Below are 11,385 nucleotides of genomic sequence, written 5' to 3'. Positions count from 1 at the left end.
GGGAGGTGCTCGGCGACGGAGGGGCGGCGAGGGCGGGCTCGGGATCGGGAGGTGGCGGGCTCGGTCGAGGGCGGCGACGGTGAGGTCGAGGGCGGCGACAGTGTGGTCGAGAGCGGCGGCGGGCGGCGGCGGCGGTGAGGGCAGGCGCGCTCGGGCTCGGGCGGCGGCGACATGATCGAGTAGGGGAACAAGCTGGGGGGAGGGGGGGAAAGGAGGACTTAGCGAAATTTTGAGCCGGGGGTGGTTAACTCGAACTAGCAGTAGCGCTCATATGGAAAACGCGCTATAGCTAACTTATCTATAACGCATTTTAGTGAAAACCGCTACTACTAATGGAAGCAGTTATTTCTTTTGTTTATCCCAATATCAGTAACGCTTTGTTATGAAAAAACGCTATAAGTATAAGCAATGTAAAAACATTAAAAATATACATTGATCATCATTGATCTTTTTGTGTACAATCTAAATAGTCAACATGAATCCTCACTGTACCTGTATAGGTACAGGCGAGGATTCATATTGCAACCACAAATCATACACATATAGTTCAATGAAGACCAAGTGCTTGAGATAGGTTGAGAAGTAACATATTTAAGGTGGTAAACACCTTGTTCGCTTAGCAGTATGAGACTAAACTTAATTAGTTGCGGTGATACTTAGCAGTAGCGAGTTTTGAGAAAAACCGCTGCTACTAAGTTCTTTAGCAGTAGCGCGTCCATGCGAAGGGCGCTACTACTATATCTAGCCTGGAGGCAACACCGTGGCAATTATAGTAGTAGCGCTCTTTTCACCTAGAGCGCTACTGCTACTTAGTCATTAATAGTGCTCTTTTCTGAAGCTCGCTACTGCTAGCGTCTGTTTTTAGACCGCGCTGCTGCTAAGATTCTGTGTATAAGGTTTTCCCTAATAGTGTGTTGGTGCGGTTAGCGATTTTGGATGACCTGCATGGAATCGTCCGTCAGTTTGCTATTGGCGTGCATGCCTGCCTGTTCCCATTGGGCTACATGCAGGGACTCAACCGAATCGTGGATTTGACTACGTGCTCCTTGTCGTTAGCGTTTGGCTGCATGCGCTCAACTCTTAGCTGCCGCAACATTTTTTATTCGTTTCCTCATACACGCATGACCGTCCGTGTCGCGCGAGCCTTCCGGCATGTTCGTTTTTCTCTCTCGCGTGTTCTGCCGTTCTATTGAGTAAAAAGTCCAAAATAAACCTTGAACTTGTAGTCAAAAGCTAAATCAAACCCTGAACTCTCAATCCCTGAAATTAGTACACCAAACTCTTGATCCCGGTCTATTTTGAACCTTACGAGGATTTAACCGGTATTCGCTGAATTGGGCCGGCCCATTAACGTAGTTGCTCGCGCTGCTCCCATTTTTCTTTGTTATTTATTTATTTTTTTCTTTCATTTTTCTTTGTTTTTCTTCTGTTTTTGTCTTCATTATACTTTTGTTTTTTCTCTGATTTTTCTTTCTTCGTTATAATTTTATCTTTTTTTATTTTCTTCATATTGTTTGTTTTTTGATTTTAAATGTCACAAGCACATTTTTTTTTTCTCTTTGAATCACACGTATATTTTTTTTACACTGTAAAGTTTGTTTTGAAATGCCACATACATTTATCCAAACTCGTGATATTTTTTAGATGCCACAAAAAAATTCTTTACACATTTGGTCAGGTTTCAAAATTTGTTTCTAGTTTTACAATTTTCAAAAGATGTTCGCATTCTTCAGGTTTCAAAATGTGTTTGCTTTTTCAAAATTCTTTTTTTCCTAAAGTATTCAGAAATTTTAAAAAGTGCTCACACTTTATAAAATGTCCGTACATTTCCAAAATTGTTTATGTTTTGAATATTTGTTTGCCCCTAAAAAATAGTTTCAAAGTTCAACGCTTGGTTAGGCACGTACCTGATGTGATAATTCAACGTACTTGCAGATTAGTAGCAAGCTGCGTGCTCCCAAAGTTAAGCTAATTAGGACCGCTGGTTAGGCACGTACCTGGGCAGCGTTGGTTCCATGGCCGGCCAAAAAAGCAGCACCCACGCAACGGCGACGAGAACAAGTAATTTAGCCATCGTCGCCTCGGCTAATTTGCTTTGTGCTCAATAATGTACGTGGTGATGAGGAGAACACGCCACACATGCGCTTATATATAGATAGAGGCCGGTTTCATCCTGATAAATTTGGAAATGTTGGCTAGTTGTCTGTACTAGTGGCTAGCGGGATGAACTCAACTCGGCCAGGTTCCAAGTTTGACTCTGCCTGAGTAGTTTTTGTCACATCACGCTTTAAGGAAGTGAAGAAATACATTTTACGTCACGTGTTAAGAAAAAGAAATAAAAACTCCCTCCGTGCCTGATGGGCCGCCCAGTCAAGTCCACAGCTAACAATCCCGGGATTTAACATGCCACATCGATAATCTCTGTTTGAAAACTCACTTAAGGTTGAAAATAGAACGGGATCAAAGAATTTGATGTGCTGATTTCTGGGATTTAAAGTTTGGGGTTTAATTTAGCCTTCGTTTACAAGTTTAGGGTTTATTGTAGACTTTTTCCTTCTATTGAGAGGACGCCACGTATGAGTCTGTTTACAATTTTGCTATGTCCCGTAACGCGTGCGCTTTTACTTCAAGGCGGTTGCCGCTCCAGCCGCGAGTTCTGGTCACCCTACGTTTGGATCGTTCGGGGTTGTTTCCAGTGTTTTTTTATTCCCTCCGAGCTCCTATAAATATGGGCCTTCGCTACCGACATGGACGGTCATGCGTGTATGAGGAAACGAATAAAAAACGTTGAGGAAACTCTGGAACGAGTTGAAGGGGTCTCAGCTGACGACACCGTCGTCGTTCGACAGGATCATCGACGAGCGCCTCCTGTCGAGGGATATCGCGTCTCTGACTGGTGGCGGGCCCCCGGCACGGCCGCGGCATGTGCTTGGTGCAGGTGGTGCCGTCGTGCTGATTGTTGAGCCAGGCACGCGCCAGAATGCGGCAACGATGCCGCGAGTGCTCTGCGGCGTTGAGGGCGAGGTAGCACACGAGCAACTCCTTGAGGCCCTGCGGTGGCGCCAACATCGTCCTTCACCGCGATTAACTCTGCCATGCTCTCTACGATATCCGCTTCCGGGTTCGTCCAATCCATCACCACGAGGGTCTCCTGCATCTAGCGTGGTCTCCACTGGAGGCTGCGCGTTCGCTGGCCTCCTCCCCTTCACCTCGGCGCTCGGCTTCACGGGTGGTTGCCGCCGCCGCCGTGCCCTGTCACCGTTGTCCTAGGCCTCCTCATCCCTGTCGACCTTCTTTGCGGTGCTGGCCGCGGGCCTGGTGAGGGTCGGCCGCAGCTTCAGCTCCGACATCGGCCCGTACAACGCTTCGCCGAAATACACCAATAGATGCATGGTACGAATAGTTGATCTTCGATCGGTTGATAAGTTAGCAATTCAATATGAAGGTTAAAAAATATCCGGTTTTATTTTGTTTATTCGGAGCATTCTTTTGTGATCTGAATTAGTTTTTTCGGCTAAATTATTTTGTCTTTCATTTTTTCCATTAGATGCTCATTCAAGATTTAGTGACGATCAACCACATGATTTTTTTAGGGTGTCAATAATTTTACTTCGGCTCAGATGTAAGTTTTAGTTTACTTTTTATAGTATGGAATATGAAAGTTTATTAAATTTTATTTATGGAAGCACTGTCACCGAGTTCCTTAGTTTTTTGCTATGTTGGGTGTTTGTTTCAACTTGGTGGATGGTCCGTTGCTAATTTGCTATGTACAAAGTACATACCAAACTGAAAATTTGCATAAAATATTGAAATTTTTGTCTCTAAATTGCTTTGAACAAAACAATTTATTTGAGAACCTCAAGTTATACAAAACGTTATTTTTGGCTATGTTGGTTGTTTGTTTCAACTTGGTGCATGTTCCCTTGTCATGTATAGGACAAACTGAAAATTTTCATAAAAGATTGATATTTTCGTCTCTAAATTGTGTTGAACAAAAGAATTTATTAGAGAACCTCAAGTTATACAAAAAATTACATCACAACGTATCAACAGGGCGTGGCTACAACTACTACACTTGAAGTGGCGAAGGTAGCAACACAAGAAAAAGCATGAACCAAGCAATGGCAGTTCACCATGGCTATCCAGCAAGTAAGTACCCATGAGAATGAATTTGCAAGACAAACAATGATTTTGGCAAAAATATGCAACAATTTCTGCAATGTGGTACCTCATGTACACCCAACATCCTCACAGTGAGGAACCCATCATTACGTTTACAGGCGCAAAGCCATGCGTTGGACGGGTACTGGAATTTGCAAAAGCTCTTTACCACTTAATTACATGCACTAATCCTGCAAGGGGCTACAGGAGGATGATTTAACTCAGCTAGGGCGGTCTGCAATCATTTACTTTCATGCAGTCGCTCATTTATTGTAGGATGATTTAACTCAGCTAGGACGTTCTGCAATCATTTACTTTCATGCAGTTGCTCATCTACTTTCATACAACTGCATCATCCTATATTGTATGTTCCGTAGACAGACTGTATATGATTCCAATAAGTAGACCGTATTAGTAATGTATCAACATGTACCCTTCTGTTCATCAGTAGCTGCAATGAATGTGCCACTTTTTCATATTTTATTGACGGACTCATCACATATGCTCTTTATGTGTTCTAGCCATGGACAATTCTATCGTTACAAATATAACAATGCCTTTCACGATCCGTATAAACACAACGTATCGACAGGCGCGGCGTGCCGCTGCGCGGGCTATGCTAGTATCTATGGATTATTGGGCTCTGGTCATCTATATTCGGCGTAGCTAGTTAAATGGATAAATTGTATGCGGGCTAATGATTGATTAGCTGCGGCCATCAGCGATGTACAGTACACAGCCCCCCCTTCTCCGCCCCTGCAGTCATGAGTCACTCTAGTGTAACTCTGTGTATCATGTGTAGCTATTAAATCTTAATCATGTCCAATGCATGCAACCAAACACCGGATAGCTGCATCAGCCCAACCCGGCAGGCAACCAAACACAAGGGCTATAATCGATGCTACGATGCAGGCATTTGCTCAACCAGACCCAACTGAAACAAGTATGCAAAGTACCAAAAATGATGCGGGCAACTAAACACACCCAAAGTGCAACCATCCATGCATGCAAGATGATCCACTTATTATCTTTCTAGACATCATTGTTTCAATTTTTCTGAAACCCGCACTATTGTTCTTCTACTGAAAAATGTAAAGGAAAACATTGATATGGAAGAATTTTATTAAGTTGTGTGCGCTCCAATATCTATTACCTCATTTACCCCAGGCATCACTTATATTTATAACTTTCTAGGAATTTTAAAAAATAGTTATATACTCCATCCACTCTATAATACAATATGTTATTACAACTCAATGTGTACTCATATATTGGTTGTAATAACATCTTATATATATTTTTAACAATAATCCATGTCCAATACTAATTGGGCAAAATGTTCTTTTTAATTGGTTGCACGTTTTCTGTTTCGATGATCGTAGATGAGTAGACCCACATCTTCCTCATTTATTGTACATATGCATATGCACTACTAACATCATCTGTTTTGTAGCAATTGTAATGGCAGTAGTAGCGGTAATAGTAACTTAGTAAACACAATATGAGAAAAGCGTCGACATTGGTTCAACGATGGATATTTATATGGATGATATTCATCATATAACAGTCACAACCTATAGCGATACACGATATCTCCAATTCATCAATTCAATATAGGCATGTATTCCGTATTTAGTCATATGCACTTATAATAAGAAGTTGAATGAAATTTTTTGTCCTACCCTTCGGTGGCAACGGGGTTCTTAAGAAAATCTAAGGATAATTTAGGGTTTAGGGTTGCCGAGGCTCCGAAGGTTTGACACGTACTTACGTCTCAGATCTCACACACAAACTAGCACACACTTGCTAGCTACCTGCAAGTAGTGCACATCCACGAAAACTTACTACACTGCATGCATGCATGCCTAATTGACGAGCCTGAGCAGAAGAACATGGAGAGCGATCCCAGAAACAACCAGATAGTCGTCTCAAACCTTGCATCAAACGAGGCAAACCGCCTAAATCCCGCCCCATGCAGGGCGGATTGAAGATTTTTGAGAAAACGATAAGTCAAGCCATTTTTACCTAAACCGGGGCAGATTTTCAGGCAACATGCCTAAATGCGGGCGGGTTCTTGGTCCTGCCTGGCTGGATGGCCCAAGTCTGGGCAGATCTCCTCTGCAAACAGCAGCAGAGGCCTGGCTAGGCCGCTTGCACACAGTCGGCCCATCCTTTTCATTTAAGCGGAACCTACCCATATACTCACTCACTCACTCATTCACTTGGTCCATCCATTTCATTTTTCTGCCCCTCAAAAGAAAATCTATTTCAATTTTCCAATTTGTCTACATTTTCATTATCAAGTATTTATTGTTGCCTTTTTTGGTTTATTAAATAATCAATTGTTGTCATTAATTATCCTTGAATAAACATGACCTAGCCCATTTATGCATACATTAAGCCCAAAAGAATACAAATGCACAATATTGATCTGCAAGAGATAATTTTGACTCGAATGCACATTACCGATCTGCAAGAAGAGACGCTTTTGACTCGTATTGAATAATCACAGTGAATCAATCGCCCTAGAAGATAAATGTATGTGGAAAGTGTTACCAATCATCAAAGTGAGCATTCCTCCTTTTGAGGTCCATAACCCAGCGTGAAACAAAAATACCACCAAACAGAGAATAAACATAATCGGCGAAACAGAGAAGCTCAGGATCGCAATTGGATTTCGTCCTGAAACTGATAACGTAAAAAATAAAGGAACCAAAATCACTTGTGACCAATAGGACACCATCTTGTTTCCTACCAAATTTGGTTTAAGTGTTCTTATTCCCTATCACTTGACCTTTAATGGGGTTTGACCATAAGTTGCTTAAAAACAGCATGTTATAGTATTAAACTTCTGATAATCACGTCATCGATTTCCGTACGTAGGCAACGACAACCATATGCACGGCTGTTGAAACGAGGAAGCTTCCCTCATGGTGGGAAATTAACATTGACATTAATGTAAATTATGTTCCTTGGTGCATGACAACACCATGCTAGCCAAGCTAGTTAGTACCGGAGCTTAGCTATAGATGTGATGTGCTCAAAAGAGATGCAATTGTTTTTGGCCACAAGATCTCTGATTGGGGCCCAAACCCGACACAATTGCAAGTTTATTGTTTGACTCTGCTAATATAGCATTATGAGCAAATAATAAGGCTGCACAATGGAGATCTTAGCTTAGCTTTAGTGTTGTACAACAAGTCCACAGAAGAGGATCTGATGGCGCAAGCAGGATCTAAAGAATGCCTGCTTCGGTGCATTCTCCATTTATTTTGGAGTAGCACATGGATACACCAAATGCTCAGTTCATAATGCGATGGCGTGGCATTGGCTTGATTTTTCTGCTAGCATAACTGGGACAGGTTAATGCGGCATTAGGTGCTAATTGGGTTAATTAATGGGGTATTGAGTATAGTCGATCTCATTCTCATGATGGTCCAACTTGTTTTTGGTATAACATATACCTAGTGGTTATGTTAATAGTTTGGGGCTAATTGGGTTAGGTTGTTACAGTTTTCAAAAAAATCTTTCGACATTTGCTCCTTTTATATCGCCTTGATGCGACAATTGAATTGCCCTGCAATATACGGGTTTGAGTTATTTCTTCACTCAGGTGATACATCTTTGTGGCATATTTAATTTTCCTTCGATTATGGGTATTTTAGTTCAAACGTTATATCGAGCTAATACAACTACAATGAGCAAATACCTAACATATGCAAAAGAAGATGCTTAATAGGGGGCATGATAATACTAGACACACGGAAAGAAACAACGGATTCCACATACCCCCCCATGCGTGCCTTCCTCTAATTGGCCCCTTGAATTCAACTAGTGGGCCCGCCCCACTTAATTCAATTTCAGCCAACAATCATCCTTAACCATCCCGTTAATCCCCCGTAAACTATCTATGAGTCTAGCATTGCTCTAATAGGCATGTCTATATCTTTCATGCATAGATCGCCTTCTTTCCCTCCCCTCGCCTTCATAAGCATGGATGAGCTGAAAAACCGGCCAACAATTGAAAATGTTTTGTGTTCGATGGAGCCACTCCTTCCACGAGTGAACTTCTCAGGAAGATCGAGTTAGAAGGGCAAGATTGGAGGGCAGGCAGCCTACTGCGCGAGGAAGGATCACTCCCGATTAGAGTAGATGAGTGGGCTAGTAGTGAGTAATTCGCATGTTGAACATTGGATATGTTAGCCATGGATATGTTGTAGAACTATCTGCCTTTCTAGGCATTTTCTATCTATGGTCTCGATACGTCAACCTTTGACGTATCCTTTCTAGGCATTTTCTATCTATGGTCTCGATACGTCAACCTTTGACGTATCCTTGAAAAAGGTAATACTAATTACTCCACCCGTTTGGGTATTAGCTTCACATAGCTTTTGCAGATACTGTTGATCACTAAAGAACTTTAGTGATCTAACCCGCTTATATTTGGTGTACTACGCAGAAACATCACTTGTTTGCACTTAATTGAGAGTGGAGGTCAACACAGTAAAGGGTAGTACTAGCATGCATGCAAATCTTAATAAGTAAGGGCATCTCCAACCGCAACCCGCAAAAATCCTCCGGCATCCGTCCACGAAAAGGGGGACCGGTCCACGGACACGGATGCAGGAGGACGACATCCAACGCTAGCCGCATACATTTCAAACCACATTTTAACTAATCGGAGGAAATTCATGCAATCCGCCGATATTCATAAAAGTACGGATAGAAAATAGCACAAATCATCCATACATAGCATACAAATTAAGTCTAGTACAGCAATGTCTCTAAATTCCACTAGATCCCGGATGTCCATAAAGTTTTGAATGAACAGATCATGTCGTTCTATACAAACTTCCCCTTCAGTTTCATCCAACAGTGTGTGCACGTAAATGGTCGCCCCTCTGTCTTTATGGTACACCACAACGGTGTGTGCACGTAAATGGTCGCCCCTCTGTCTTATGGTACACCACAACGGTGTGTGTAGACTACATAATGTGTAGACCAACATTAAGTGAATGAATCAATCAACAAGTTGAGCAAGAGGAAGTAAAACTTACGATCTCGTCCATGTCCACGTGCAATGGCCACCTTGCCTCGAGCTGACTAACCAAGTTACGGAACTTGATGACGCAATCTGGATAGCGTGCCAGCGATACGACAACAACCTCACATTGTGTGGTTGAATGATTTACATGTCCTAGGTTGCAATGTGCTTCCGTGCGTGAAACTTTTCATGCACTTGATCCTAGAGGGCTCCCCTCTGCTTCTGCCTATGAAATCCGCGGATACGGCCAACCACGCATCGCACAACAACTCATCCTCCATGGTCGAGTAACTCACCATCCTTAGTACTCTAAAAACGGCATAACATTTGAAAATAAGTGCAATGGCATTTGACCGAACACCTGCCGCAATGGAGGTCGTCGACAGGGGGCGAGGTGTACCTGGGTACAAACAACTCCAGGGTGGAAAGCTTCGTCGGAACAACGAGCGGCCGCGTCGATGCTGGTTGCGGACGTCCGACAATGCTTGTGTGGCCGCCGGAGACGAACAACGGCGGCGACGGAGGTGGAGGGTGAGGATGCAAAGCAAGGGGGAGAAGGGGCGGAGTGGAAGACAATGGGACCAGGAGGGGGATTGGGTGGGTCGGGGGTGTTGCAGTCCTATGTTTCGGGTGTCCGAACTATGGCAACCTTCCCACACTTCTGTCTCCAATTTACGGGAGAAATCGCGTCCGGACCGCCCCGCGGACCGATACAGTGAATGGTCTCGGGTCCAAATAGCGAAGTCCAAATGGTTGCAGGCGGGTCCGCCTTGAAGATGCCCTGGTCACAAAGTTATCAGTAAGCAAGTTGTTAACTTTTTTGTTCTCTTGCGGGGGCAAGCAAGTGGTTAATTTTTTGTTCTCTTGTGGGGGCAAGCAAGTGGTTAATTAGCTTGACATTCAAAAGAGTGGTTAATTAGCTTAACGGTTAATTAGTTCAGAATCTTCTCCATGGGAAGTCAAATCGATCGCTAGAACTGTCAAGCGGTGCAATGAGAGCCGTGGTGAACTCTTGGAACGCCCAGCACCACTAACTGATTGGTAGACCATATAGCTTATGCTGCAGTGCTCGCGTTCGTTCATGTTTAACAAGAAAATCACACTGATCGTCAGATACGTAGACGTGACAAATTAACTGACAGTTATAAAACGTCAAAAAAGATTCGGTAACTTCCGTCGAGTCGGAGATAATGGATCGTACGTCGTGGTATGGTCGAGATGAGATAGATTAACGATCACCGTGAGTTCCGTACACGGGTCGCCTGGAAAACGATGTTGCAACATCAGGAGAGCTACATCTGAGATTGAGCGCCTGAGGCGAAAATGTAGAGGCAAGCAGAGAGAGAGTGCAGCTAGCACAGCACAATGCAGTGCTACTAGCAATGTGATGAAACGGAGACCAATCAATGCGTTCATGTGCACTCAAATATATGTGGGCATGATTAGCTCAAACTACGGTACGGACGCCAAATGGTAAAAAGAAACGGGTCGTCGTGCACGCCTGCAGTTTCTTATTGCAGTCAACCCGCTGCAGCTATAGCTCTGCTGTTTCAGCTTCTTTTTTGAGAGAGAACATACGCTCGATCTCTTCCTCTCCATCCATCCATCGCTAGATGCAACTATAAAATTTTACCAACAAGATCTACTCCGTATATTAGCATGTTGGATCTTGTTAAAATGGTATCCAACCTGCTGACTGGGACGCCACGTCAGCGGCCAGAGACTTCTCAGCCAGTGAAACAAGCTCTTCTTGCAACTTGCATTGGTCCAATGTGCAGTGCAAGGTTAACTAAGCCGATTAAAGTTAGTCACAGCTTGGTAAACGTGATTACTCTTTACTTTACTTGGTGGTTAATCATGACTGACTTGGAGAAAAGGTGATTCTTGACGAATTAGCTACTTTTCAGTCAGCTGATTTTTTGATTTTGGGTCAGTCGATTTTGTGGCCGTTGTTTTGTGCCGTGAGATTCGTAATTTAGTTTTTTTTTCTGTTTTGGAGTTGGTGACTGTCTGGGCCTGTTGAAAATCAACTGAGAGCGATCCTGGGTCAGTCGATTTTGTTGTTTGGGCTCGTTCTGCGTCGCGGGCGTCCATTAGTGTGTGTGCGCGCCCGTTAACAGGCCTTGGAGCCCAGCGCGGAGCCCGCTTGTGGAATCCCGAGCGTCGGCGGCTTCTCTTCT

The 11,385-nt window shown here is 43.5% G+C and overlaps 1 pseudogene; it reads right to left on the bottom strand.

Moving 5' to 3' along the window:
- LOC119360534 overlaps window positions 1-3,069 on the bottom strand; it is a 12,343-nt pseudogene extending 9,274 nt beyond the window's left edge.
- Window positions 3,070-11,385: the final 8,316 nt, after the last annotated feature.

This window comes from Triticum dicoccoides, chromosome 2B, assembly GCF_002162155.2.
Source record: "Triticum dicoccoides isolate Atlit2015 ecotype Zavitan chromosome 2B, WEW_v2.0, whole genome shotgun sequence".
Taxonomy (NCBI): domain Eukaryota; kingdom Viridiplantae; phylum Streptophyta; class Magnoliopsida; order Poales; family Poaceae; genus Triticum; species Triticum dicoccoides.
The sequence above is the reverse complement of the archived record's forward strand: the minus strand, read 5'-3'. Positions and strand labels throughout refer to the sequence as shown.